Source organism: Chrysemys picta, chromosome 13 (assembly GCF_011386835.1).
Source record: "Chrysemys picta bellii isolate R12L10 chromosome 13, ASM1138683v2, whole genome shotgun sequence".
Taxonomy (NCBI): Eukaryota; Metazoa; Chordata; order Testudines; family Emydidae; genus Chrysemys; species Chrysemys picta.
In genome coordinates, this window is record NC_088803.1 from 43974992 (window position 1) to 44000437 (window position 25446).

Consider the following 25446-nt stretch of genomic DNA (forward strand, 5'->3'; position numbering starts at 1 on the left):
TCCTCCGCCCTCAGCCCTATAATGTGGTGAATCCTTTTCTTCTGGACCCTTGCCCAGTCTATAAAAGTCCCTGTCCCCTGTCTTCGTTAGCGGTAGCGAGCTGTACTGACCACATCAGAACAGCTTTCCACAGCATTCTTTTGAGCAATACAGCTGGTGGCCATGGCTCCTGCTCCGAGAGCAGCCGCCTGGCCCGCCAGCTACACCCAGCTGCTGATCAATGTGCATTAAGTGGACTCCGGCTCCATGCCAGGAACATATAAAACACTTAAGGCTCCTGTACGGGAGGGCAAAAGACTTGAAAGTCACTCTGGGAGGGCTTGTCATTCATGCCCCTTCTACGATGGGCTGGACGGGGTGCTGTCATGGGCTCCTAGTACAGAGCCTGAAGTGTCTCATGACCCCCCCCCCCCCCCACAAGCCAGCCTGCCTCATTGTTCGACAGGATGTTGTGGGAGGTCAGGGGAAGAAGGCAGCCCCAGAAGATGAAGAGCATGTGATTTTGCACCTCTACATGAAGGAACTGGTTGAGGAGGATGCCAAGCCACTGCAGGAAGCAGACCTCAAGGCTGGTAAGTTACAATGGACCCCCGCTCTCCCTGCCAATATCTCCTCTTGCTTTGGTGTGACATTCTTGATGTTAAGCCCACCCCGAAATGACTCCAAACTAGATATGGCTGCAAATCAATGACTTTATTGATTTCTGATGAACCACTGTTATGCATTTGGCTGAATCTATGGCTCAAAACCAGATGTATTAACAACAACAAAAAATTCATTGTGCCCCTGTGTCTGTGCATTTCTCAGCCGACACACAGGCAGTGATGGTTCCGGGTTCTCGCAGACCAGTGGAAGTGAGGGGGAGGGTTGGAAAGGTACCAGCTGGGGATAGGACAAACACTTATAGTTGTTTGTCTAAAGTTAGTAACAGCTGTCTTTTGTCCCTTGAAAAATTACAGTTACGGTGCTTCTGCCCTTCTCTCCGGCCGTCTTACCATCCCCTTACCAATGGGAGCTGTGTGGAATCGGGGGATGGGAACACCTTTGTTATCTGAGGAAGTTAGTCACAGCAGTCCTTTCTCCTTGGAAGATTACAAAATGTTTACCATCTCTGTCCCTTGTATCTGGCCTCTCCTGGGGCTGAGTTATGCTGCACAAGCCAAGGGAAATAGGGGTGGGAGAAGGATCTGGTATGGCAGCTGGATATACACAATGCTGTGCTCCTTTGCACTCGAGAGGTGAGGGGCTTGTGGTGCTGATCTGAAATGTCGGGGATCCAAGTAAACTTGTGGTGTGTCCCTGTCTATTTCACCATTGTTGGGCAGGATTTTCTGGTGATGCTGACCAGTTTAACCTGAATAGGGATCCGTGCTCCATATCAACTGCTACTTGGGATTTCATACTTCCGATAACACGTTTGTAAACAAGTGTGAATAGTGAAAACAAAAGCATTGCACAATGACCGCATCGCAACTCGCTCACCACTCCCACAGCACAAACTCAACCCTAAAGTGTTAACCCAGTGGAGGTGCCCTGTTGTCTTTAATATGTGAATTGTCCAGGATCAAATGGCTAATGGCTTTGGGCTACAGGGAAACAAAACCCTTGCAAATCTGCAGAGTCCCCAGTGTGTACCAATGTTCCTTCATGTGCTTTTCCAGCAGCAGTGCAGGATTAGCTATTTATATGGATAATGAGAACCACCACTGTTACATTAGATAGTTTAAACAATTTAAACGCTCATCCAACTACTAAAGGGCTGGGATTAGATGGAAACTTCCCCATGGGACAGGTTATTCCAGAACTGTCCACTCTGATGGTTCTTGCTTCTTCCTCTGAAGAATCTGGCCACTGTTCGAGACAAGCGACTGGACTAGTCTGATGCAGGAAGGCAATGTCTATATAACTGTGTTTCTATGTATCTGAAACAGCTGAGACTGATGAACAAAAAACAATGGGTGTCTCTCAGCCTAAGACAATATCCACGGGAGGAAGACGATTTCTACAAGCTGCAGAGTTCATTGTGGAACGCACAACCTCAGCTCCAATCAAAGTGAGACAAATGGGACCTGAGTACTGAGCATGGCCATTCATTTTCTCTTCTGAGTCTTTAATTTTTTCATTTTGCTCAACGGGGAGGTTTTTAAGTGGTTTTTTTTTTTTCAGACCAGTGGGCTGCAGCATGGGGCTGAGGCAATGAGATTTCACTGAGACACCCAACAAACAGAAAACGAGTAAAAAATTGCAATGCCATTGCCAAGGTTGTTGGCCTAAGTTACTGTTGCTCTTGTTGACATAGATTTATCTTGGTTGTTTAAGTCCTATGGGTAACTTTGATGTGATGAAGTGCACCATGTTCCCAAGGTGTCTAGACAGAATTTTCAAAAGGCTAAAAGAATTTCTCTCACTGATGCTTCATCCAGTATTATGTGAAAAGGAACTGAAATCCATCCCCAAAGGGCTTAGGTGATATACCTAGAGGTAGTTTTGTTGCCCCACTGTTGTTCTCTTATCGTTACTTCTTGAGCTGCATACGCCAGTACCACCAACTGAGATCAGTAAATGCACTTGAGCTTGTTCTTTGGTTTAACACGCTGGGGGCTACTGGCAGAGTATTCTCACTCAGACCCCTCTGCCTCTGGGTTTCCTCCCTTATTCTAACAGTCTAAGCACACTGCCTCCCAGGCTTTCAAACAGTGGGGTGAGCTAACAAGAGGGTAACTGAGATAAAGGGGAGGGAATATCTTCATCCTGATGATTTGAAAACGTGAGATGAGTTCGTAACTTATTTGTGTAGAAGTTGGGGAGGTTGTTTGGTTTTGTTTTGTTGTGTTTTTTTTTGGGGGGGGGGGGTCGGGGAGGGAAGAGATGTATGTGTTGTTGCTTGTATTGTACATATGCCTAGAAGCAAGGACAGAAAAAACAGCTATAATAAATGGGCTTGGGAATCTACTGAGTGGTGAATACTCGTCACCCACTGCAGGTCTCAGCAAATCCCATGCTATTGCTACTGCTATGTGCCCAGAGTATTCCAATGGTAAGTGTAACAGGGTCCACGACCCACCCCTCGTCTTGGGGACCGCTTGCTGCCCCAATAAGGCTCAGAGAGGCTTCAGGGTTGTGCAACACCTGTGTCTTTATTTACTTAGTTATCCCACCACCAGTGTCTGTCTATTTACCAGCTTTACAGGATTATTCAACCTCTTTTACAGGCAGAATCAGCCTTCAGCTAGGAGGCCTCCAGTTCCCTGACTGACTTCTCCCTGGCTGCCCCCAGCCTTCTGGCTCCCTCCCAGCCTTTATAGCCCTTGGCTTGTCAGGCCAGCAGGTGTTGCCAATCCTTAGGCAAGCATCAGGCCTTTTCCATCAGCCCCAATCTGTTTCCCCTGATTGGAGCTGACTGGGCAGGGGCTAATTAGGTGCTTTTGCACCAGCATCTTGCTACAGTAAGCATTCCTGGAAAAGATGAAGTTATACATATAATCCCTTTGCACATCTCTGGGACTGCATAAATAATAAATCATATCGATATACGATTATAGACTCAATGTGTACATTATCTAGGCCTGAGTAGTAAAATACAAAAGCACCCTCCCCCCCAAAGCAGTGTTTGGATCCAGTGTTTTGTTTTGGCCCATTACCAAGACAAAAGCCAGATGTACAATACAGATCTGGGTTCTGATTCCCATTTCTTCTCTCCAAGGTTCTGAGATGTTTGGATCGAGCACTTGGTTGACACCCATCTCTATGATGCGGGCGAATATACAGAGAGACATCTGAGTTGAGGGATAAGGATGGGATACTTTGCAGTGAATTCCACACACCATGCCTGCAAGTATATGACACTCATGCTCAGGATGCCTGAACATTAGACAAACATTTCAAAAACAAAACAAAGGAGTCTCTTCTTTATTGTATTACCTATTTTGTGTACATGCTATATGAGTTTGCTATTAGCTGATGGAGTTTGTGGTCCCATGAAATCTATGCTAAACTTTGACAATAACTTAAAGAAACCAACCCAGAACCAAACCAATAATCATAATACAAAGTTAGGAAAACCCCTTGTAAAACTTTTTAATTTCTCCCTCCTGCATCCACTCGAGGAGTCCCAAGCACTGAGAAACCCCTCCCCCGCATGCTCCTTAAGTGCTGTCCTAGGGTGGTGGGGGAAAGTTTGATTTTTTTAAAAGAAAGTTTTAATCACACTAACCCTTCCCATTATTGTTGAACTTTGTGAACTGGAATTGTTGAAATTTCTGCTTCCTCCTAGTAGGCACTGCAACCACAATGCTTCTTGTATGTGTCACAGTCAGTGACACATTGAAATTGGCACCTGTAGTGCAAGATGTCACACGTTATTAATTGCTTTTATATTATTTGTAGTACCGTAGTGCCGAGTATATTACTAGGATCCCCAGTCATAGTCCAGGACCCTATTGTGGTAGGCATTATACAAACTCAGAACAAACAAGACAACCCCTGCTCCAAAGAGCTTTCCACCTGAGTAATGGGGAATCCTTCACTTGATGTGAATTCCTTTAATTCAGACCAGCTGGATACTCCAGTACTCAGAAACCCTTCCTTGACTGCTCTAGTCTAGGGTTACCATATTTCAACAATCAAAAAAGAGGATGGTGGGAGCCCTGCCCTAGCCCCGCCCCTGCCCCTCCCACTTCCCACCCCCTGACTGCCCCCTCAGAACCCCCACCCGCTCCTTGTCCCCTGACTGCCCCTCCCTGTCTCTTGACTGCTCCCTCTAGAACCCCCCTGCCCCTTCTCCGACCCCCTGGCCCCCTTACCGTGCTGCTCAGAACAGCGTGGACACGCTGCTGCGCTCCCCCACGGAGCGCATAGCCCGGTTCCCGCCTTCGCAGAGTGCAGCAGGGGAGGGGGAGCAGGGGGAGGAACTCCAAACTGCTGGAGGCCCGATGCGAATGGCCGGTAATCTGCGAATGCAGGGAGGGGGAGGAGGAGAGAGAGTAGGGGAGTGATCTGAAGCTGCAGGGGAGAGGAGCGGGGAAGCGGAGGAGGGGCTCTAGCTGCTGGAGCCCCGTGCGAGTGGCTCGATCCAGCTGGCTGCCCTGTCACGCTTTGCGGGAGAGAAATCCGGAAATGTACAAATTCCCCCAAAACGCTATTTTTAAACTCAAAAAGCCAGACATGTCCAGGAGAATCTGGACGAATGGTAACCCTACTCTAGTCCATTTCTAACCCTCTCTAGGTGATATCTAACCTCCATTAAAAGCCTAAGACAATGAACTTCTGCTCTGGGGAGCTAAATGGGGACTGGAACATCCCTTCCCAGTCCTGAGGAAGGTTGTGGGGAATGCAGTGCTCTGTGCCTCTCTGTAACCACTGATCCAGTCTGTGGCCTGGAATAGCCACACTGCCCCTCCATGTACAATATTCATAGTATGGATCCAGTGACTCTACCCCCAAATCTTCCTTTCTGTTTCACTTTCAGAGCTGGTGAAGAAACTATCTTCCCAGCATACAGTGTATATGGAGGTGCCCTCGTCCAGCACGGCCAGCCTTCTGCCAGGGAACCTATTGCACAGGGACAGGGAATGTGTGTGGTAACTGGTGCCCCTGTGATCTGTGTATTTGTGGGGGCAGGAATCTGGTGGAGCTTGGACGACCTCTCCCAACCTGTGGATCTAGAACCCAAAGAGACCCATGGAGCTCTACAGGATAAGCAGAAAGAAGGGAACTGCCTCCTTCTGCCCCCCTATAGCCAGAATCCACAGGCACAAGTTCCCCTCTCTTTGGAGACATGTGAAGTGGCATTTGTGCCTATGCAACTGACATCACTGGGAATGGGAGCAGGCCCACTATACACACAGCTGACACCAGATTTTGCCAGGATTTATATCATGTGGATTCGCACTGGAGCTGGTGGAATTGCAGGGTGTTATTAGTGGGGAGAACATTTGGCTCACTGTATATATTCTTATTGTGTGTAGTTCTATCTACCTAGCGCTTGCATGGTTATAAAAGCACAAGCCAGCTATTCATCATTATTTTTCAGAAAACATTCCTTTTGTTCAAATGCACAGCTGAGTTTATAAAACACTTCTGCAAAACAAGGTAAACCAAAGACACTCTCAGTGTAGGAGTGGTTAGAATTATGTAACGTTGCAGTACATTTTCTTACAGATTCTTTTTTGCGTTTTCCCTGCTCCCCTTCAGAATAGTATACTTGTGGGCTTTAAAAATCTTAAAATACATTTAAGACAAGGTTAAAAAAATCTATATTCCAGGTCTGAATTATACAAATTTGTTACAACCTTTGCTGGAGTTAGTTCCCATTGTGACACAACGGTGTGGGTTGTTACAGATTTGGGGTCAAAATCAAATTAACTGTGCCTGTGAGGAAGGCTAAAAGGGTTTGGATCAAATATGCTTCCCTTTCTTAGGAGTGCTGAAGTCCCAGGGAATGTAAATACTCTTTGGTTTAATTGTGAGGGTAACACATTTGTGGAAAATAGCTATATCTTAATGCTAAAGAATTATAAGGGCCCAATCTTGCAAGTTGCTACACATTGCAGTCAGTGGGAGTTGAGGGTGCTTAGCAGGCTGCAGGATTCAGTCTTAATTGTCTTGCAGCTAATAAAATCCACAACAATTTTTAAAAAAAGAGAGCAGGGTTCTGCAAAACTAGCACCCTAATTCTAGGTCTTGCATGCCGTTTTATATCATTGGCTCGTGGCCGGTTTATGATTTATTCAACTGGGCCCTGAGCTAAAGCCCACTGAAGACAATGGACAGAATCTTAGTGACTTCACTGGCCTTTGACTCAGATCCCTAGAAAAGAACTGACATGATGTCCTGTGAGATATGTTGCCGGCCTGGAGCCCATGTCCAAGACATTATGGAAGAGTTGTGGAGGCTCATCTGTTCCCTCTGACCACTGCCCCATTGTGCTCGGCAACATGGGCACTAATGACATTGTCAGGTCTGACCCTGAGCAGATCAGCAGTTACTACAGGGCTCTGGGATCTAGGGTGAAGGAGTCAGAGGCACAGGTTATATTCTTGTCGTTCCTTCCAGTTGAGAGTCAGGGCCTAGGCAGGGACACACATAGCCTGAAGATGAATGTATGGCTGGCTGCACAAGTGGTGTCAATAGAAGGACTTCAGTTTTCTAAACCATTGGATGCTGTTCTGAGAAGAAAGTCTGCTGAGAAGAGATGGGGAAAACATAACCAAGAAGGAGAAGAGCGTCTTCACACACTGATTCACCAATCTAGTGAGGAGGGCTTTAAACTAGGTTCAAAGGGGGCAGGTGATAAAAGTTCTTTAAAACTTTAAGAGCAAGAGAAAGATGAAGGAAAGTATAGGTCCACTACGTACCAGGGAAGGAGAGCTAATAACCGATGATATCAAGAAAGCTGAGGTGTTTAATGCCTATTTTGCTTCAGTCTTCATTAAAAATTTAATGGTGACCAGATACTCAACACAATATTAACAAGGGGAAAGGAATGAACACCAAAATCAGGAAAGAACAGGTTCAAGAATATTTAGATAAATTAAATATATTCAAGTCGGCATAGCCTGATGAACTTCAGCTTAGGGTGCTTAAGGAATTAGATGAAATAATCTCAGAACCATTGGCAATTATCTTAGAGAACTCCGGGTGGATAGTTGAGGTTCCAGAAGATTGGAGAAGGGAAAACATAGTACCTATCTTTAAAAAGGTGAACAAAGAGGACCCGGGAAATTATAGACCCTATTATAGACTAGTCAGCCTAACTTCAATAGCTGGAAAGATACTAGAACAAAGTATTAAATAATCTATTTGTAAGCACCTGAAGAATAACAGGGTTGTAAGAAATAGCCAGCATGGATTTGTTAAGAACAAGTCATGCCAAACCAACCTGATGTCCTTCTTCAACAGGGTTACTGGCCTAGTGGATGGGGGGAAGGAGTAGATGTGATATATCTTGACTTTAGTAAGGCTTTTGACACAGCCCCATGTGACATTTTCATAAGCAAACTAGAGAAAGGCGGTCTAGATCGGTGATTCTCACCCAGGAGTATCCAGGGAGGTTGTGGAATCCCCATTATTGGAGGTTTTTAAAAACAGGTTGGACAACTCCCTGTCAGGGATGGTCTAAGTTTAGTTGGTCCTGCCAGAAGGCGGGGGTGGGGTCTTGATGACTTTGGGATCCCTTCCAATCTTACAGTTCTACGATTTGATGGAAACTCTGATTCTACCTCTTCTCTCCTTTTAGCTGTCCTTAAATAATTGAAAAGATTTCTCTTTAAATAGGCATTAACATCGAACAATTGTCTTTTCTTTTTACTTTGCTTATCCTGAATATTTAGGACTCAACTCGAGGTTGTTAAGCTTATCTTTAACTATGTGTGAGGTCCCATTGACATCAGTGGGGTTGCTCATGTGCTTAAAGTTAGTCATGTGCTTAAGTACCCTGTAGAAGAGAGGCCCTGAAATATCTCCCTTATATGGAAAATCTAATTTAGGTTAACAACAAATGTGATTTGCCTTGTGGGAGCCTTTGTCTCAGTTCCATGACTGAGGGCAAACCACAATGTAGTAATGGACAGATAATGCACTTAACTCAGTTTTTAAACAATATTTTATTGATTTAACAGAAAATCTCTAGTCTGTGGATTTACTCTTTATAATGTCAGCCAATGAGTGTGTTAAAGGAAAAAGAAGGAAAGGGAAAAATATACTGCAGTCTGAATTTTAACCCTTTCTAGATTTATTTGTTTTAAAGTCTGTTGTCTCAAATAGATGGTGTGAAACCAAACCAGCAGCATTGCTTTGGCAGACCAATTGGAAACAGAGACAAAGAAGAAAGGCAAACAAGGACAGCCCAATTTGTGTCGCAGCTCAATACATTAGAGTAGGTCTGTGCCCTGAATCTTTTCTCTGTTCATGCCAGCACTCCTTTGATGATTACTTTATCTGAGGAAGATAAGACATTGTGAATTTGATTATGGCATCACTCCATGTGGTTTGACAGGGCCTCAAGCACATTGGTAAATTGCTGTCTGAGCAGTTCCATTATTATTACATAGCACAGCCGAGAGTTGAGGGCTAAGCTGGAATAAATAGAGAATTTTTTAAAAAAAAAGATAACAGTCACTCTTAGCCTTTAAAGAAATTACTCTTTTAAAGTTACAGTGTCTTCTCATTACTTGCAATGTCATTCAGTTAAACATTAATAATTGCTGGACCGTGTATTACCTACAAGCTCAAAGCAATCTCAGCTTCACAAACCTGGAATGTCATTTTTGTCCACATTTATAGAATTTAATCAGTACTTAAACTGTAAAGGACTGACAAGGAGAACCGTTGATGGTAGTTGCTTTGAGACCGATCATATAATTTTCAAGCTGAATTTTATGACTATGCAGTATTTTAACAAGGAGGACACTACAGGGACCATAATTTTAACAAGAGGAGGTTTTTACAACACATTCTCTCTCTCTTTTAAGTCTGGGACTAAATGCACGTAATAGTCTCTCAGTTTAAGGACTTTTGACTTGGTACGAACAAGGTAGGACATCTGAAGAGAAAGAGTTTATATCCTCCCATGACCATTATAAGTTTGGAAAACTGATGACTATCATTATTATAAACAACCAGACATTTTACAATGCTTTAAAAATGTAGGGCCATACCCTGAGCTGAGCCTAAGACAGTCTGAGCTGGTGTAGTTTACACCTCCTTCTGGCCCCTTCTCTCTGTGAGGACTGCAGAAGAAGGGAAGAAAGAAAAGGAGGGCTCTTGGAAGGACTGACTGGGTTTAGGAGGAAGCAAGAATGCTCTTCGTGGGCAAGGAGAGGTGAAGCAGGGAGAAGCATGAGTGAAGCCGTGACCAGAGCCACAAGACGAGAGCAGGAAGCGAATGTGAAAATGGGGACAAGGCTATGTAGGGTCCTGTAGGTGAGGAAAAGAAGCTAGAATTTGCTGAGGTAAGAGACAGGCATCCAGTGAAGGGATTCATGGAGCGGGCGACTGCCACCTTCTCTGCAATAAGAAGGAGATACTTGAATCTAAATCTATGGCCCCACTCCACCTTTAATCAGGCAAAAGTTCCATGGATATCAATGGGGATTTGCTTAAGAAAGGGCTATGTTCAAAACCTCAGGATGTGGCCCTGTGTGTTGAGATGTGGTATTACTGTGGGCTACGTCAGTCTTACCTGACCCCTTCAGCACTGTGCATTTTGATTGGATGTCTACTCAGATGACAGGCTGTATAGAAGTAAAGAATTTGGACAAGCAGCCAATCAAATAACACAATATTCAAAAAGCTAAACTAATTCAGAAGACGACCCTAATGGAGGAAATACGCACAATGGGTGAGAGCTACAGAGTGTACATAGGAGGGTTAACAATTCAGTGTATGTATCTCTCTCTCTCTCTTTTACCTTCCTGTCAATGCTGAGAGAGTGGGAGGGGTATTGAAAAGCTGACCCCCATGTTTGGGACCTCAGTTGCCCTATTGTCCTGCCACAAGGTTCAAGTAACTCCCATCAATGTCAGTAGGTAGTGTGACCTATGAGTGATAACCAGTGCTGGTCTATTTCTACTGTCTCAGTTTCACAATATTATTTTGTGACCAAAAGGTACAGTAAGCGCCTCCATAGGATACAGTCCTGCAAAGCCTCCCTTGTACAAATAGCCCTTACTCATGCAAGCAGCTCTATGCAGTTTTTGGGGACTGCTTATATAAATGAGAGTTGCAAACTCCAAGCCGTATGCTCTACAGACTAGTGTCACTCCTATTTCCTCCTTAACTGACATGGTGTGCATTAAGCTGAAGCAAAGAGGGGCCCCTGCTTTGATGTGCTGTGCTAGAATCCAAGAAAAGTGTATATTGAGTATTTTAATAATTAAGAATTATGGGTTTGAAAGCAAAGCTGTTAGCGTTGCCAAGCTCAACCAGGGTCTTTGGAAAGTACTCAGTTGAAATGAGTTTCTAAGAAGAAATTATGTTATAAATTATTTTTATGGAATGTTCAAATGTTAAATGAATATTTAGGCTGCAGCTCATGAAAGCCTCCCTCTTCTGAAAAAATGTTTTCATTTGACAGATTTCTCTTTGTCAGCATTTCTAACAGTAAAAATGACAAACTTTCATGGGTAAATGCCAATGGAGACAGCTGTATTTTATTATTGAATACTTCTGGTGCTTAGTTTGGCACCAGTCCTGTTTATATTGCTAGTAAGATTTCATGCAAGCCTTTGCAAGGTCGTGTGTTCAAACTTAAATGTCTGATATGGTTTGTAATTGATTCCATCCCCCTCTCCTTCTCAGTCCAGTTTGCAAAAGAGAATTTATCACTGAGGAACGCAACCCTCCCATGTTGCAAACTCAAAGACAAAAAATTCCATAGCAGGACTCTTAAAAACCTCTGCTTCTATTATGATTCTCTTTCACTGTAGGGGAATGTGTCAGTTCCTGCTGTTACTGCCCTGGGATTCTTATTTTTTTCGTATGTTTGGATTAATTAACTTTTCTCAGCATTAAATCAAACCAACCCATGTGTCCCACATCTTAATACCAAACATCCAGCTATTGGCTGCACCGCCAGGTTCCTTCTTTTTCCATTACTTTGTCCAACATCCTCTAGGTCTGATTTACTCCCATTCACTTCTATCGCTGTGCTTGGCAATTTACTGCAGACTTGAACTGGAGCTGGGCAAATATCACCAAATATCTTCCCAAGTCGGGCGGGGGAGGGGACATTTGAACTGAAAAAGGAATTAGCTTTGTACTTTTATGCCCACGTTCTGCATGCATTTGAACCAGCGAGTCTTATTTGGAGGAAGGTTAGCAGGAAAGTAATGGTAGGCTGGCCCCGTCATGTGTTTGCACTGGCAAGTGTCTGTGTTATATGGGATGGATTAGTGATTGGACAGCAGGGGAAGAGAGAGCCCAAAACTCCTCACCAGAGCCCTGACACAGAGACAAGTAAATGATCCATAATCATTTCATCCTGGCTGACAAATGGGGAATCCCGTGGACACTGAATTCACTAGCTAACTTGGCAATGTCATGTTCTACCATTAGGGCACTCCGTGAAAAGCGAGCGGGCTGGGGACTATCTGCCCTGTGCATTCCCTTATGTCATCACACCTCCCTCTACTGTTACCATGTCTCCCTCCCCATCCTTGTTTACGTGTTTATTTATCTGTTGTGTATTGTCTAAACCCCTAGATTGTGAGCTCCAAGGCAGAGAGGGGTTTTGTGTTATTTGTTCGTGTGATGGCTAATACAGTAAGGCCCAGAATCCCTGTCTGGGATCCAAAGGCTCCCATAATTGAAATAATAATTATGAAGATGTGCCACATTTTTATAGCATTCTGTCATTATATAAGACCATACATTATATTTCACACTATTTAAAATGAAGTCTCACTATTACCTCATTTTATATCAAAATAGCTTCCACAAAACACATTCCCTACACACTGCTACTAAATATTTTACGGAGAGATAAAGTGGGTTATTCACAGTCACCTCAGGTTTCTCTCTTGCTCTGTATTCTGTGCTGTGCTGCTGTTGAACTGTAAAGGTACCTTACCTCATTACTTTACATTTGCCAACAGTGAACGGCATGTGCAGCTTATCTTCCCATAACAAATTTCTCCATATCCACACCTGGAATGGCAATGACTTTGTTTAAGAAAAAAAGTACTGTATAGGAACACTCGGAGTTCTACCCCCCGAAATATCTAGAAACTTACTGCAGCAATAAAACTATGGATACAGCTGGACAAGGTGTTGTGAGGGTTTTTTTTTCTCGGGGGGCGGGAGGGGGTTCAAATGAAAATGAAAGAGTACATGGTAGAGTTCAATCTGGAGGAAAGGTTATATTTGCACATCATGCAGATATCATTGGTGACAGAATTACTACAAATATTATAGGTTAGTAACTCTCGCTAAGAGGTTCAAAATGCTGTTAATCCCTCTCTCCTGGGGTGCACAGGCAGTGGTGCATCAGTAAATTGGCACCAGAGTCTAATTAGTGCTCTGACTCCATCCCCTCACTAGAAAGAAGAGGCAAGGGGAAAAAAAGATAATATTCAATAAGCAAAGGTGCAGACAGATCTGGATTAGTATAGCTGGCAGATCCAAAGGAGATCTGCCTTCTCTCAGGAGAATACAAAGCACAAGCTAAAAGTTTACCCAACTAACAATCTCAATTGGATTGAGAAATTGGAAATGGAAAAAGAAACTTTACAGACCTGAAGTCTCATAAGCATCACAGATCCTTGTATTGCTACCATCGAGGGGTAGCCAAATGAGCTCATGTGTCTTTCGAATGATTGTGGGCCCTCCTTCCTATGGGGAGGGAAGAGCAGGGCTCAGCAGATTCATCCTGGAACTACAGCAAGGCAAATAACAGCGTTTTTGAGATGTCAGGGAAAAAATTGTTTCGGGTCAAACAAAATGTTTTGATTTGGACCACTTTTAAATGCTTTTGAATTCTTGAAATCGTATGAAAGAAAACTTTGACACACAAAGTCATTCAATATGGAAAAATTGAAACATTTTGTTTTGGCATTTTCAAAACAAAATGTTTTAATATTTTTTTTAATTTTGGTTGGGGCTTTTCCCCCCTGAAATGAACAATGTGGCAAAGCTGACACAAATTCACGAAATCTCACAGAATCTGCATTTTTCACTGAAAGATGAGGCAACAAATTTCACTCGGCTCTACTTGTAACCCATTCTGAGTCTTAGGTAAAAGCTATAAAGCCTCTTAATTCATTTGGTAAAGCCCATTAAGATTTTGTGAGTGCCCCTGGGAGGCATTTAGCAGGGGTGATAGACTGGAGAACAACAAGAAGTTACCACGTGGTGTTCTGTTGCTGAGGCTACAGCACTGTTCTTTTCTGTAATGAGGGACAATGACTTTGTAGTTAAAAGCATGGGCCAGGAGTCCTGAGTTCTATTCTTGATTCTGCTACAGACTTTCTGTGCGACTTTGGGCAAGACTTACAGCTGCTCCTACAAGATGCTGGGATTCAGCAAGAGTTGAGGACACCTGGCCTATTACAGGGTGAGGATTTTAACCACTTAGTGCTTCATTTTCCATAAATGCTCATGGTGTTGCCAGCCTTCTTCAAGATCAACATTGATTCCTTCACCTACCCTGTGAATAGCACTGCCTAGCACATTCACATGGTGTCCTAGCCACAGACATGTATAGGTTGTTTCCCTTTCACCATGTATGCTTTAATCTTCCATTACAAAGCTGTTACAGAGGGAACCACAGCTATACAGCAGAAGGCGATTTCCACACAATTTTCTCTCCTCTTCCCAGCCCACTCTCTGAACCCCCACCCTTACTTCCTCGTTCCTCCCAAATATATCCTCCCAATTACTGAGCCAATTAACTAATTAGCCCAGCAACTGCCACCCAAGTGTCAGTAAACCCCAACAGAAACTGGCGAATTAACTTCAATTAAGCCTGCAACCTTCCCAGGGCAGCACCAACCTCATTGATCAGGGTTCTCCAGGTAGTGCCCTGTCACAACGCCATTGTGACATCCAGTCAACCAACTTGCAAGTGTTACCCTTGCAATGAGATAGGCCAAAGCAGCAACATGTATGTGAACCCCTTCAAATTCTGACATGCTTTGGAGTCAAATCCTAGGATTGCACCCAGCCACAGAGTTTTGGTTCTGGATAAATTATAAATCTGAGAGGAGATTTATTTTCATGTGTGTCCAAAACCTTTCAAATGGCAGCTGATTTTACAGCTATAACTCAAGAGATTGGCTGATTTTGCAAGATTTCATCCATCTGGGAATGAAATTTTATGAGAAAAAGCTCAAATCTGAATGCAAACCCTCGCTCTTATTCAGCACTGAATCTATGCCTAAACCATGAGCCTGGGAAGTGAAATCCAAGAAATTATTCTTATTCTTGGACTCGCCAAACCCTCAGCACACAATCCCTGCCACCAAGGCACTGGTAAGGCATATTTATTTAATCTACACTGTATGATCAATTTACAGTATATGGTGCATTTTGGTATTTGGTCAAAATGCTACCAAAACCTATCAATTTTAGGATGCTGCACAATTCCTGCAAATCATCTCCATCCAGCCTGATTCTTGTGTGCATATCAGTGGGAATTTTTGGAGCTGCTGTGCTTCCAATAAAGAAACATTTTCATTGGCTGCTTGAGAAATACAGGGTGACCTAGCATCTCCCAGCTAGCTGCCTCTCCAGTCTAATCTGCCTGGATATTTTCAACTTTGTGGAGAATGAAAAACAGCTCAAAATGAAAAGATAATGCCAATGTTTGACTCAGGATGTAAACAAACTTTAATTTCCCTAGCATGCTGAAGCAGAACCTTGGATTTTAACTTCCCTGTTTCATCCCTACATTAAGCCCAAAGAAATCTCCCTAGGTTTATGAAGCTATATTAATTAAGAAAGTGCAAGATTTTGTGTCTACGGGTGGGTTCAGAATTATAGAGTTGAAGAGGAAGTTTGTTCAGGTTATTGCTTTTGCTAGACACAGAATACTAAAGGCTAAATTGATATATAACTCCCCTGTTACCAACCCTGAACTTAGCCACCTTGAGCACAGACACTGATGCAGAAAGGGATAAGCAGTGTTCTAATTGTGAGCTTTAAGCTTACATTACCAGTGCTTCAGGCACTTGCAAAGTCTTCAGAGCCTGGTGGGACATGAAGGATAATAAAGGTTTCTTCAGAGTATGGCAAAATAGAATTGTTGATATGAAAAATCCAGGGGACAAAAATCACTTATTAAAAAGACACTTGCTGCCATATTTACTTCAGCAAACTTCCTCGCGAGAAAGAACATATGACTTCCCGTCTGAGGGATCTAAAAAGAGCAGCCTGTCCACATTAGCATGTTCAAAGATCAAATCTATGCAGATAGGTTAATTATTCCAATCCTATTCATGAAGTTTGACTTGTCTGAGCGGGTACCTATGTATTATTCGTACAGCTGCAATATATAGGCCACAGACACATCCCATCTGGGGGGAAAGGGGGGACTTGAAGATCAGTAAAGCAACCTACTCAAAAAAAAAAAAAAACACTGAAAGAGTTAGAGACTAAAGCATTTCAAAAGAAACCCTTCCATCCCACAGAGAGGGAAGAAACTGCTCCATTTCTTTCTAAATTCCTACAGTTTCCAAGAAATATAGAAGTCAAGCCATCCCCAATCCCTTGGAATGTGCAGTAACAGAAGTTACAACTCCTTGTGCTTTAACAATACCAGTGTGCAAGATAAAAATAGAATTAAAATATTCCAAAGCTCTGTACAAACTAGAGATGAGCTACTAAGTGGAGGAAACTAAGCAGCCATCTCTTGGACAGAATTCCAGTCTAGACAGAGTCCTTAGTCAAATAGATCATGTGGTCTCAATCCTTACTAGACAGAAGATTGCCTCATATGTCACCTTGAATAGTTCTATAAAATTGGTGTGATTCACGTTCGTCTTTCAGAGACATGATGGAAACTGAACTGTCTCCTTTCTGTAAACAAAACACCCTCTACAAGGAGTTCCTCAAGGTCATCTCTAGGGCAGTGCAGATGGGTATTCACTGAGGCTGTGTATATCAGAAAGGAACTGTCAGTACTGAAAAGTGAAGCCCCTGAGTCAACAGAAAATTTGGTTTCTCATTATTGCCAGTTCCTTAGCCTTTGCAAACACAAATATTCACCGCATGAAAAAAGCTCATGAAAGAAAGATACTGTGATCAGCTCAAAGCTGGCACTTCCATGCCACCTGATGTGCCAACTGTCAAAAATAGAATTGCAGTGGAAGTCATCTCTATGCCTTTCCCTTGTGTAACAGTGGTTGGACATCGGAACCCAAATGCCCATATGTGTTCCACAGAATTCTGTTTTTAATCACTACCTGTGATATGATGTATAAACCCAGCAACAATCAGGAATGGGTTAAGGAGTTGCTCTGGGCTGGAGTGGCCCTGCCTCGTCACACCTGTAAGTCATGATAAGAACGGAGATGGGGTTCAAGAGTGAGAAAGCTCAGTTCAGTAGCAGGCTGTTCTGGGAGGTGAGCAGGATACTGAACTTTCCGGCTCCCTGGAAGAGGCTGGCAGAGGGCAGAGCCTAATCCCTGGCCTAAAAGAGGCACATGTCACCTTGAGGTGAAGAGGGCTGTATCCTGTTCCTTCTGCTGGTGAACCAGTGGACTTTAAACCAGACTGTGGCCCACTGCAGGCCCATCTGAAGGAAGAGAGGTCAGTGGCCCAGTAGGGATTGGCTGATTATTTCCTTTTCCTTCATTTATTATCTTGCTCATAAGATGTTAGTTCCATTAAAACCCCAGAAGGGATGAGCATCCAGAGAAACTCAGCTGGACAGCTGAGACTCTTTCCCCTTCAGAGTGCTACTAAACACCCCACATGAGCGACTGGACCCGGAGTGAGTATACAAAACCATCAGAACCCAAGGGGATGCTGCTGAAGGACCAGAACCCTGCCATGGCCACTTCATGTTAATTTGCAACCCTTGCAATTACAGAGCAATTTACTTGTTTTATGGTAGATGCATCAGAAATACTTCCCTTGAGGTGAATCAATAGTGGAATATGCCTGCAGGGAGATAATATTTTACAGTGGATAGTTGACTAATACATTTTTTTATTTGCTGTCTAACAGAGAGCCATTAACTTTCTCTCTGGGCAGTTCTAATATTAAGTGTATATGTGTGCGGTGGGTGGTCAGGAGAGACAACAATTGATTATTACATAGACATATCTGCCAAAACTCATAATAAGGTAATTAAAAAGTCCATCACAATGGATATTGAACTGCACACATGGATTATGAAGTGTCTTTGGAATGTTTCTTTGAAATGAATGCCACGCTGTCGGAAAGGAGAATGAAGTTGTCTGTCTATCCAAGGGAGATGTCTGGCATAGACAATGGCAGTGCAATCCTCTTCACACCTCATCAGTGTTTTGTCTGCCACAGAAAACATCTATACCACTTAGTTAGAGGCAGTGTTGTATGAGTAAGATCTGCAGATTAGGCCCACAGTCCTTTCCTGGAGGAACCAACTCAAAGGACAAGAGAATAGTTCAGATTCCATGAGCAGCTAGTTTCTGCTGAGACTGTCCCCAAGGGAGAAAATGGTTGTAGCGAAATTTGTGATGTGTAGTGAATTTTGAGCCCTAAGAACATGATCTGGTGACTACTGAAGTCAGTGGAAAGGCTGACATTGACTTCATTGGATCAGCTCTTAAGAATGGGACAGAGACCAAGAAATGCATTTCAAATGGTTATGATGTTCTGACACTACTGACCTGGGCTATATTTGACCCAGTGAGGATCCCTTTTCCATTACTAATCCCCCAGCCATCCAGTATACCAGGCTCTTTGAAATCATTTCAAAATGCGCGTCACTAGGTTAGTGAAATCATAGCCAACGTTGTCAAAAGGTCAAGATTGAAAAGATTTTTTTCTTGTCTCCCAGTCCCTACCTCATTTTCTATGCATGTTATTTAATTCCACCTGCATTCAGAGTCTGCCCAATATCACGGCTGGTGGTAAAGTGTAAACATAAAAGGGCATATTCCAACTTATACTAATGATAATTACCTGGGATATGAGCTGATTTGTCTCTTTGAAGGAAATATCTGTTTCTTTGTTGAAAGGTAAAAGGGTGAACATAAACCCTTTGTATACCTTTGAGAGCCAAAAATGCCCTCTTTCTATTTATGGTCTGATCCTCCAAGATGCTCCATATGACCTGAGAGCTCCCAAACACCCTCAATTCCCATTGACTTAGACAAGAGTTGAAGGTCCCTCCCCACTCACAGGAGGATCAGGATCAGAACAATACTTCACTGAGTTCCCACCTTAGCCCAAAGAGAGTTCATTTACCAAATTCTAGACTATGACATCAGCAATTTCATCCTCAAAAGGATACCTATAAACATAGAAAACTATACTCCTATAGGACAGACCAGGCTCACGATTTACGACTACTAAGATCAAGGCTCCCAAATGAAAACACTTAACTCATCAGCAGCCATCCAAGTAGATACCATATTTAAGAATCTCATATTAGAAGCCCTGATCATCACTGAACAGAAAGCACAGCAATTTTCTCCATGCCATTACCTGGATCTTGGGGAATAGTTTGACAGAGGGACCTAGCAGGCTAAAACGAAACTTGCAATGGGTAAAGGTCTGGGAATCAGGCAACCTGGCTTCTATTTAGGACTCTGCCAATGGCTAACTATGTAAACTTGGGCACAGGCAAGTCTTTTGGGCCCAGATCCTCAAAGGTATTTAGGCATCTAACGTCCATACATTTCAATCGGAGTTAGGCACCTAAATTTCTTTGAGTTTCTGGACTTTAGGCCAGAATTTGCACACAAGGGTGCCTAAAGTTAAGGTGCTAAATCTGTTTCCCAAACTTTAGGTATTCCCATTTGAAACATTCAGTCTCATCTTCTCTGTGCCTTTACATAATGGACAAGTTGTGAAGCTATATAAATCAATGTTTGTTAGAGCTGGCGAAAAACCTTCCATGAAAACATTTTTTTCAGTGGAAGATGGTTTTTCAACACCGTGGAAACTGTCATGGAAAAATTTCCATTAATAGGGCAGCTTCTTTGTAACACATTGTCTAAATCCATGCCCTTGGGAGAGAAATACAACTGAAAAAGTTTAAATAAATGTGTAATATTTAGTTACCAATATTTCACCTATGGGGAACATTCTTCTTTTAAAATCAAAGGGGTAGCCGTGTTAGTCTGGATCTGTAAAAGAAGCAAAGAGTCCTGTGGCACCTTATAGACCAGGGGTCGGCAACGTTCGGCACGCAGCTCACCAGGGTAAGCACCCTGGCGGGCCGGGCCAGTTTTATTTACCTACTGACGCGGCAGGTTCGGCCGATCGCAGCCCCCACTGGTTGCGGTTCGCCGTCCCGGGCCAATGGGGGCGGCGAGAAGCCACGGCCAGCACATCACTCGCACACGCTGCTTACCCTGGCAAGCCGCGTGCCGAACGTTGCCGACCCCTGTTATAGACTAACAGACGTATTGAAGCATGACCTTTCGTGGGTGAATACCCACTTCTTCGGATGCATTCACCCACAAAAGCTCATGCTCCAATACGTCTGTTAGTCTATAAGGTGCCACAGGACTCTTAGCTTCTTTTAAAATGATACTCCATTTAACTGCATTACTAATCAAGTGTAAATAATCACACTCTTCTTCAAAGCACTTTACAAACCATGATAAGTTAAACCAGATGACACTTTCTGAGGTGGGAGTTACTATTAGCGCCATTTTACAGATGGGGAAACTGAGTAAAAGTGTCCAAGGACAGAGACAACGTCTCTGTCAAAGCCCATGTTTGAACTCTGGAATTCCTAATCCTCTGTCTCTGTGCTTAGAAATCCCTTTGTTCTCAAATAAATCAACTTTAATAGTATATGCAATGTATTAAGTTTAAAAGTTTGATTCAAATTCTTAGGATTACTTTTCATTTTTTAAAACACTAGTGCCTCAGTTTGGCAAAACATTTAAGTATTTGTGTAAGTCCATCCTTATTCAGCAAAGCACTTAAGCACACGCTTTTATTGCAAAAACATACTCAAGTCACTTTGAAGTCAATAGGACCTAAGCACATGGGTAAAGTTAACCATGTGCTTAAAGTGCATTGATTAATAGGGATAGAATCAGAGTATAGACTGGGACCTCCAATGTCACTTTTCATTACAAACTGAAAGATTTCACAATGTCCCTTTGATTTTGTGCTTATCACATATTAAACTATTTAAAAAATATAGTCTGCAAAGAAACAATAGTCTACTAACAAGTTCTTCCCATTTACGGAAAGGTGAAATCCAGGAATGATTAATGAGGTGGCTCAGGAGGCAAACAGACTCCAAAGCAGATGAGGAAAAACTGCAACCTGTAGATCTATCCATCCTCAGTCAGGGCATAGCAAACGTTGTGGTCTCCAGCCTGTAATTCACTAGATTCAATATTAGGTCATTTAAGAATCCCTGTGTGACACAAATAGAAAAACAAGGTTGCAGCAGAAATATAATGATTAATTTTACATGGCGTAACTAGATCTGCATGGCAATTCCACTCCTCGGAAGCCCCTTGACAGCAGCTTTTTTTTGTCTAGTCTATAATTGACACAGTGTTCCTGAAGACATGAAATCAGGTTGGTGGGAGGGGAATTAATATCATTTTTATAAAGAGGTTTCACTGCAGTTGGGCACTGTACCATCAGTGACTTTGTCCTGCAGAAGAATGAATGAAATGACTGAACTATTTCGTGTTGGTGAAGAAATACAGTACATATAAACACAAGAGCATTCCACTAAATGACCTCTTTATCACAGCACTAAAACTGATGTAGTCCAAGCATCTGCATATTTATTATTTGCCATGATATTGATGGAATTTCTAAAACCTAAATTAGCGTGGGATTCAAGAGATACATTTAATTAAAAAAAAAAACAGTAACGATTTGTTCCCTTTCAGTTGCAAGAATGAAAATACAAAACACATTCTCAATACATTCTCTGTGATAATACTATTAGGTATTGTCATAGCTGTAGAGTTGTAGGACTAATTACCAGCTTTATGACTGATGAACAGTAGAAACATACAACTTATTGAATTACATTATAACGAGATTACACTGAATACTTGCAGATACAACTCATGAATAACAATGATGAACCCAATCCTGCACTCAGAATCCTACCTGAAAGTAATAGCAAAACCACCACTGATTTCAATGAGAACAGGATTGGATCCATTAAATATTGTACAGCTCTCCCATTAGCATCAATGGGCTGGGGGCTGGGGCGGGGGAGGGGGAGAGGGGTCACAATGTATAATCACTTTTTGGGGAAGAGAATGAGTGTGCTGTCTTGGGTGAAAGTTCAGACATGTTCTTACTTGACCCAAACTGGTTTCCAATCCTTTAAAAAGCCTTGGCAAACGGAGAGCAAACTTCCAAGACTGGGTAAGTCTCCTGCACTACAGTCAGTAAGCATTTGGAGACCACAGGAATAGGTGGACATTTGCTTCTGAAGAAGTGATGGTATCGCTTATAAGTGGTGAGCCCTTTCCCTCACAAAGACAACAAAAGAGAAGAAGTTCTGATGAAAGTAGAGCCCTGACAAAGAAATAACAACATTGAGAATATAATAGGAGATACAGACTATACGATTAACCCATGGGGGAACCTTTAGACTTAGTAATATTTGTTCAAACACGTCCCACACACATACCTATAAATTAGATCTGGAATGTAGCCTGAACTATAGGACTAATGGAGTGAGTGCAATATATTTGTATGTGCGGTTACAAGTATACCAATCTCTTGCGTATAGGATGTCAGATCTGCTGCTGTCAAGTGGCTGAGTCACAGACTCTATAGGCACTAATGTTGCTATAGTTAATGGAAAATTATTTATTTATTATTGTATCACAGTAAAGCCAACAGGCCAGAGGCCCATTTGTAAGAACATGCTTTAGCTCAAGAGGGTGAGATTTGTGTTTTTGTGTGGCGCAGAAGGTCTGGAGTTTTATTCCAGGCAATGAACATGACATCTCTGCAGGCAGTGTGTGGAATAATTAGCACATATAAAGTCCTGTGCAACTACCAAATTGTTAGATGTTGGAGAATGGTTCTCTGATGTTTCTGAATGGGATCAATTTGAATTAAAAGCTGTCAATATTTTCCCTGAGCCCATGTAGTTGTCTGAGATACCAGTAAAGTGGGTTAACTGGTAGAACATAAGAATGGTCATATTGTGTCAGACCAATGGTCCATCTAGCCCAGAATCCTGTCTTCCAACAGTGGCCAATGCCAGATGTTTCTGAGGGAGTGAACAGAACAGGGTAATTATCACATGATCCATCTCATGTCATCCAGTCCCAGGTTCTAGCAGTCAGAGGTTTAGGGGCACCTCAGAGTATGAGGTTGCATCCCTGACCATCCTGGTTAATAGCCATTGATGGACCTATCCTCCATCAACTGATCTATTTATTTTCTGAACTCAGTTATACTTTTGGCCTTCACAACATCCCCTGGAAACAAGCTCCCCAGGTTGACTGCATTGTGAAAAGAAGTACTTCCTTATGTTTGTTTATTAATTTCATCGGGTTACCCCCGGTTTGTGTGTTATGTGGATTGTGCTATGTTCAGCTGGATGTGCTGAACCACTCTTTTAAAATGCACCTGTGTTTTATTTATCCAAGACTTAAAAGGTCAGTGAGAGTTTAAAGAAGGACATTATTTCATGAAAAGTATATGTACTAGACCAGTGATTCTCAAAGCCGGTCCGCCGCTTGTTCAGGGAAAGCCCCTGGCGGGCCAGGCCAGTTTGTTTACCTGTTGCGTTCAAACAAACTGGCCTGGCCCGACAGGGGCTTTCCCTGAACAAGTGGCGGACTGGCTTGGAGAACCACTGTACCAGACTAAATCATAGTGCTCACTAGTGTGAAACATCTTAGGGGCACCTACAGAGAAGAGAGGTTGGCTAGAGCCAAGAGGGGGGAGCAAAGGCCAAGCAGCTGATAGAAAGAGCCAAACAACGGAGAGGTTAAAGACTTGGGATCCTAGAGACAAAGTGTGTGGGAAGAACTGGAAGCAGAAGGACGTGAAAATAATTCATTGTTACAGTAGGCCAAACTGCAATCCTGGATCCAAACCTCCTGGGAGATGAGAGATGAGACCCATGAAAGTAGAAACCAAACAGCATCACACCAAGACATCCAGCTCCCAAATCTCTGCAAACTGAACTGACTCGAAGAGGGGGTTCCATCCTGTAAGGTGCTGAGAGCCTTTTGAGATAGAGTTGAAGACGCTCATGGCTGTGCAGACTTGGGCCTGAAAGAGGAAGAACGATCCCAGGTTGTAAACAATATCGACACATTCCAGTTACTTATTTCACCATAGCAGGAGAATTAATTATTAAGCAATTACAGTTTAGAGTGTGGACAAAAAATTCAATGTAAGGCTCATCAGCTAGAGAATTTATAATGGTCCATAGCTATAAAAATATCCTCTCTAGGACCGTATAATAGTTAAAGAGCTTTAGCCATTGTATAGTGGTTCTATGGAGCTCCTCAATGCTTTTTGCAGTTACTGCAGCTTGCAGCAAGGAAATGAAAAATCTCAGCCCAAGTCTAATGCTAGTTGTTGTAGACACCTATTGTTGAACCACAGGGAAATACAGTCAAAAAAGCTCACAACATTCAGAGCTGCGTCCAGGGAACAATAATAATAATTAATAAAAAACCCAACCTAAACCACTGAGTGGATTTTAATAACATTTTCTGAAGGTTTTTAATACATTTCCCCCACTCTTTCCTTTTCCTTCTCCACCTTCCCCAGCCTCAGCTGAACCCTCTCTGCCCTGGCCATCAGTAGTTTCAGTTACTATCAGCTAGGAGGCTCGTGAGAACAGGGAACCTCTGGGAATTCCTAGCTGCACAGTATGCTTTTTGGACACCTTAGGTCGCAGAGTGAGGCATAGGCGGTCAGCAGCAGAAAGGTGTTTGTGATCCTCCGAGATGCTGCTGAACAGGGGATGAGGGAGGCAGGCGGACCTGCCTCCGGAAGATACCAGTGATGAGATGGTACAAGTAGAAGAGAAACAGGCCTGCTTAGCTGGTTCCTCAAAGACGCCAGATGTGGTTAACTGCCCCAATCTGCCACGTGCTGGAGATCCTAAAGAAGGAGATTGCACTGCAGGCCACAATGCCTCCCATTTCTCCTCGGCAGGGCCGGTGCATCCACTAGGCAAACTAGGCAGCCGCCTACGGCGCCAAGATTTGAGGGTGTCAAAAAGCGGTGCCCAAAATGTCTGGGATGCTCACCCGGCGCCGGCTAAATGTGTAACCCTCTTCCCGCTGTGCGAGGGGGCACTGCGGCTTTGATCAGCTCTGGCCGGCTGGCCACCGGCCGGTCGGGAAGTGATGTCATTCCTCCTCTGGCCACCGGGGGCGCTGCACTGCTCCCTGCTGCTCTGGCTCTTCCCCAGGGCCCCGCCCCTGCTCAGCCCCGCCCCGCCCCCACTCCCCTGAGCTCTGCAGCAGGGCCGGGGCTGCACTCACCGGCGGCAGGAAGTGCAGTGACCTGGCCCCAGCCGCGCCACCGGTGAGTGCTGGGGGGTGTTTCCCCCCTGCCTCCAAGCCAGCCCCGACCCTATGGAGGCCTGCCCCCCACGGAAGCCTACCCCCCCACAGAGGCCTGGAGCACACACACACACCCCGCGGGGGGGCTGCGTAGGGCCCCAGAATATCTAGGGATGGCCCTGGTACCCGCCACCCTGCCCTCAGCCAGCCCCGCACCCCCTGTCTCCAGCCAGCCCCTGCTGCACCCCCTCCCCGAAGCCAGCCAGCCCCACACCCCATCTCCAACCAGCTCCGCATCCCCTGCCCTGCCTGAAGC

The 25446-nt window shown here is 43.6% G+C and overlaps 2 long non-coding RNA genes across 2 annotated transcripts in view; both read right to left on the reverse strand.

Annotated features, from left to right (window-relative positions):
• Nucleotides 1–3118: 3118 nt before the first annotated feature.
• On the reverse strand, nucleotides 3119–13372 carry LOC112059220 (uncharacterized). The gene is made up of 5 exons (XR_002888476.3): nucleotides 13233–13372; nucleotides 12569–12645; nucleotides 4803–4949; nucleotides 4214–4336; nucleotides 3119–3829 (listed from the first exon to the last, which is right to left on the reverse strand). It is a non-coding gene; the product is annotated as an uncharacterized LOC112059220 (long non-coding RNA).
• An 8016-nt stretch (nucleotides 13373–21388) lies between these two features.
• LOC122174500 (uncharacterized) overlaps nucleotides 21389–25446 on the reverse strand; it is a 143695-nt gene continuing 139637 nt past the window's right edge. Inside the window, exons 3-4 of the long non-coding RNA XR_010592311.1 lie at nucleotides 23440–23880; nucleotides 21389–23356 (exon numbers count right to left, since the gene is read on the reverse strand). This is a non-coding gene — a long non-coding RNA (uncharacterized LOC122174500). The remainder of the gene's footprint in view (nucleotides 23357–23439; nucleotides 23881–25446) is intronic.